Below are 5,070 nucleotides of genomic sequence, written 5' to 3' on the forward strand. Positions count from 1 at the left end.
CATTGCATAAATGATCTTAGATGCCAAGTATAGTTTTATTCATATCAGTATAACAACTCATGATAGCTCTTTCATGGAAACTAAGGGCAATTGTGTGGGACAGTATAAGTCTTTTGACAAGAAAATATTTTTAAAAAATCTAAGTCTCTCCATGAAATATATGTTAATTTACAAATATATCTGATACAAAGTACAGAAAACTTTGGGAATATATGAAAATGGCCCCAAAGAAAAATTGTCTGTATACCAGACAAAGCAGAAAGATTAATAAATTGAATTGTTGAAATGTAAAGTTTAAAAATAAAACTGATTCAAATGTATTCTTTTTAATGGCTGAGTAATACTGCATTGTGTATATGTACCACAGCTTTCTTATCCATTCATCTGCTGATGGACATCTAGGTTGCTTCCATGTCCTGGCTATTATAAACAGTGCTGCGATAAACATTGGGGTACTCGTGTCTCTTTCCCTTCTGGTTTTCTCAGTGTGTATGCCCAGCAGTGGGATTGCTGGATCATAAGGCATGTCTATTTCCAGTTTTTTAAGGAATCTCCACACTGTTCTCCATAGTGGCTGTACAAGGACTCTGTGGGAGAGGGAGAGGGTGGGAAGATTTGGGAGAATGGCATTGAAACATGTAAAATATCATGTATGAAATGAGTTGCCAGTCCAGGTTCGACGCACGATACTGGATGCTTGGGGCTGGTGCACTGGGACGACCCAGAGGGATGGAATGGGGAGGGAGGAGGGAGGAGGGTTCAGGATGGGGAACACATGTATACCTGTGGCGGATTCATTTTAAATAAAAAAAGAAAAGAAATTGTATACAAAGGTTGAATTCAAAGAAATAGAAATCCCAGGAAATAACTGGAAACAAATTATGTTCCACAGTGCTCAAAGAATCACAATTTTGTGTTCTGAAGTTTTGAGTCATGCAATCAAAGACACTTCTTCACCTCCAGAATGATTGGTCCTTTTATACCTGCCATCCCATATAATCTCTTCAGAGCCCCATTAATGTCTTCATTCCTCAGACTGTGGATGGAGGGGTTCAGCATGGGTGTGACCACAGTGTGCATCACTGAGGCTATTGCACTTGAGGGTGAGCTGTATAGCAGCAGAGCTAAGGTACACTCCTAGGACAGAAGAGTAAAGCAAGAAGACAACTGAGAGGTGAGAAGCACCGGTGGAAAATGCTTTATTCTTCCCCTGAGCTGATGAGATTCTACATATAGAAGAAACTATCTGAAAATAAGAGTAAAAGATACCAGCAAGGGGTCCACAGCCAGCACCCAGTTGAAAAATAAAACACAGCATCTTTAAGAAAAGTGTCAGAACAGACAAGTTTGAACATCTGATTGAGATCACAGAAAAAGTGGGGTATTTCCATGTCTGTACAGAGGACAATCACAACATCATTAAGCTTTGTGACAAGGAATTTAGGACACTCGAGATCCAGGACACCAGCATCAGCAGTCCCCAGAGCTGGGGACTCGGGATGATATTGTAGTGCAGGGGGTGACAGATGGTGAAGAAGTGGACATAGGCCATCAAAGCCAGGAAAAAGTTGTCCAAAAAGTACGGAAAAATACATCTGGGTGATGTAGCCTTCATAGGTGATACCTTTGCTCTGGGTCTGTATGTTCCACAGCATCTTTGGGATGGTGCTGGAGGTGAAACAGATGTCTACAAAGGACAGGTTGGAGAGGAAGAAGCACATGAGGATGTGGAGGTTGGAGTCTGAGCTGACAGCCAGGATGATAAGCAAGTTTCCAAGCACAGTGATCAGGTACATGGAGAGGAAAAGCCCAAATATGACGGGCTGCAGTTCTGGTTTCTTTGATAATCCCAGAAGGAGAAATCCTGAAAATTGGGTATCATTGCTTGGTCTCATGTGTGGTGATAAAAGACTAAAATTTTAAAATACTATGATTAATTTTTATATAAATGGACATCAGTAACATGTTGAAAATGCTGCAATTACAGTTGTTTGTCAAGCAAAAGTAAACATAAGAGAGAGCGGGTGGTTTTGTTATTTTCATTGGAAGTTCAGGAAGACTGAAAAACTGGGGTATATTTGTACATAAACCTTAAGGAAAAAAAAGTTGGCAGACAAAGAGTTATCTGGGGAAGTGTGTGCCCTGCAGGGAAAAGAGTCAGTGCAAAGGATCTGAAGAAGGCTCTCATTTCAGACATTCCAGGCTCAATATATTTCCAGTGTAGTGAGCAAAGAGCACAGGGAGAGTGATGACAGATAGTGTCAGAGAGTGGACTCCTTACCACAACTGGAACTTCAGGGCACAAGGAGTCCCTTTGTCAAATTCTTTTCTTTGCGGAACATTAATTTGATTTCAAGGCAAGGATTCTAGTCACAGGGATTCTTCTTATCTTCATATGTTGGTTAACATTCTGGTTTCTGTCTTTAAGGGTCACTTTACTGCATATGGGTTCAAGTAGTCAACACTCAGAACTGTGCATCAGCCACAAGACACATACAACACACAACACAGAGCATATTTTGTCCTGTTAGGGGCACAATACTCCCAGGCTCTTCTCATCCCTGAAAGAAAGTGAAGGTGTTAGACACTCAGCTGTGTCCAACTCTTTGTGACTGCATGGGCTGTAGCCCACCAGGCTCCTCTGTCTATGGGATTCTCCAGGAAGAATACTGGCATGTGCTGCCACTGCCTTCTCCAGTGGGTCTTCCCAATCCAGGGATCAAACCCAGGTCTCCTGCATTGCAGGCAAAGTCTTTACTGTCTAAGCTGCCAAGGTAGCACCTTCTCATTCCTAACCACCAAAATTAGGGGAAAAAAAAAAAAAAACCTCTAGAAATAAAGCTGTCGATCAAATTATCTTTACCCTAAAGAGTAAAGAAATAACATTCATAGTCCAGTTGGTGAGCCTGCCTGGGACATGTGAACTTGTTGCTTCATTAAAGTGTGTATTTAAATAAGTATAAAAATAAGTATAAAAACCTCAGCTATTTGTAAGGCCTCCTCAGACAACCATTTTGTCTTTTTGCATTTCTTTTTCTTGGGGATGGTTTTGATCACCGCCTCCTGTACAATGTCATGAACCTCAGTCCATAGTTCTTTAGGCACTCTGTCTATCCGATTTAATTCCTTGAATCTTTGTCACATTCACCACTTTATAATTGTAAGGGACTTGATTTAGGTCTTACCAAAATGGCTTGGTAGGTTTCCCTACTTTCTTCCAGTTGTCTGAATTTGGCAGTAAGGAGTTCATGATCTAAGACACAGTCAGCTCCCAAAGTTGTTTTGCTGATTGTATAGAGCTTATTCAACTTCAGTTGCAAAGAATGTAATCAATCTGATTTCAGTACTGACCATCTGGTGATGTCCATGTGTAGAGTCAGCTCTTGTGTTGTTGGAAGAGGGTGTTGCTATGACCAGTGAATTCTCTTGGCAAAACTCGGTTATCCTTTGCTCTGCTTCATTTTGTACTCCAGGGTCAAACTTAACTGTTACTCCAGGTATCTCTTGATTATCTACTTTTGCATTCCAGTTCCCTATGATGAGAAGGACATCTTTTTTTGATGTTATTTCTAGAAGGTCTTGAGTGTCTTCATAGAATCATTCAACTTCAGTTTCTTCGGCATTAGTGGGTGGGGCTTAGATTTCGGTTACTCTGATACTGAATGGTTAGCCTTGAAAATGAACAGAGATCATTGTGTTGTTTTGAGATTGTACCCAAGTACTACATTTCAGACTCTTTGTTCACTATAAGGGCTACTCCATTTCTTTTAAGGGATTCTTGCCCACTGTCAGTTCAGTCGTTCAGTTGTGTCCGATTCTTTGAGACCACATGGACTGCAGCATGCCAAGCTTCCCTGTCCATCACCAACTCCCAGAGCTTACTCAAACTCATGTCCATTGAGTCGGTGATGCCATCCAACCATCTCATCCTCTGTCGTCCCCTTCTCCTCTTGCCTTCAATCTTTCCCACCATCAGGGTCTTTTCCAATAAGTCAGTTCTTCTCATCAGGTGGCCAAAGAATTGGAGTTTCAGCTTCAGCATCAGTCCTTCCAATGATTATTCTGGATTGATTTCCTTTAGGATGGACCGGTTGAATCTCATTGCAGTCCAAGGACTCTCAAGAGTCTTCTCTAACACCACAGTTCAAAAGTATCAATCCTTCAGAGCCCAGCTTTCTGTGTAGTCCAACTCACAACCATACATGACTACTGGAAAAACCATAGCTTTGACTAGATGGACCTTTGTTGGCAAAGGAATATCTCTGTTTTTTAATATTCGGCCTAGGATTGTCATAACTTTTCTTCCAAGGAGCAAGTATCTTTTAATTTCATGGATGCATTCACAATTTGCAGTGATTTTGGAGCCCTTCAAAATAAAGTTCCTCACTGATTCCATTATTTCCCCATCTATTTGCCACAGTAGTAGATATAATGGTCATCTGAATTAAATTCACCCATTCCCATTCATTTTAGTTCACTGATTCCTAAAATGTTGATGTTCACTCTTGCCATATCCTGTTTAATCACTTGCAATTTACCTTGATTCATGGACCTAACATTACAGGTTCCTATGCAATACTGCACTAGGAATAAGTGTGGGCAGCTGTGACAGCACACAAGCATGGCCAAGAGGAGCTACCCCACGTCAGAGGTCAGGGGAGGAAGCCGAGAGGAGCTACCCCATGTCCGAGGTCAGGGGCAGTGGCCAAGAGGAGCTACCCCATGTCCGAGGTCAGGGGCAGTGGCCAAGAGGAGCTACCCCATGTCCAAGGTCAGAGGCAGAAGCCAGGAGGACCCCATGCCCGAGGGGTGGTGGCCAAGAGAAGCTGCCCCACGCCCAAGGTCAGGGGTGGCGGCTGAGAAGAGCAACCCCATGTCCATGAGCAGTGGCTCCATAGGCTCAGGAGGGCCTAGAGGAGCTACTCCACGTTCAAGGTCAGGAGGGGTGGAAGTGAGGAGATACCCCTTGTTCAAGGTAAGGAGCAGCGGCTGCACTTTGCTGGGGCAGCCATGAAGAGATACCCCACGTCCAAGGTAAGAGAAACCCAAGTAAGATGGTAAGTGTTGCAA

The 5,070-nt window shown here is 42.6% G+C and overlaps 1 pseudogene; it reads right to left on the minus strand.

Annotated features, from left to right (window-relative positions):
* Nucleotides 1–939: 939 nt before the first annotated feature.
* LOC102414650 lies at nucleotides 940–1,895 on the minus strand (annotated as a pseudogene).
* Between the last annotated feature and the right edge of the window lie 3,175 nt (nucleotides 1,896–5,070).

Source organism: Bubalus bubalis, chromosome 9 (assembly GCF_019923935.1).
Source record: "Bubalus bubalis isolate 160015118507 breed Murrah chromosome 9, NDDB_SH_1, whole genome shotgun sequence".
Taxonomy (NCBI): Eukaryota; Metazoa; Chordata; class Mammalia; order Artiodactyla; family Bovidae; genus Bubalus; species Bubalus bubalis.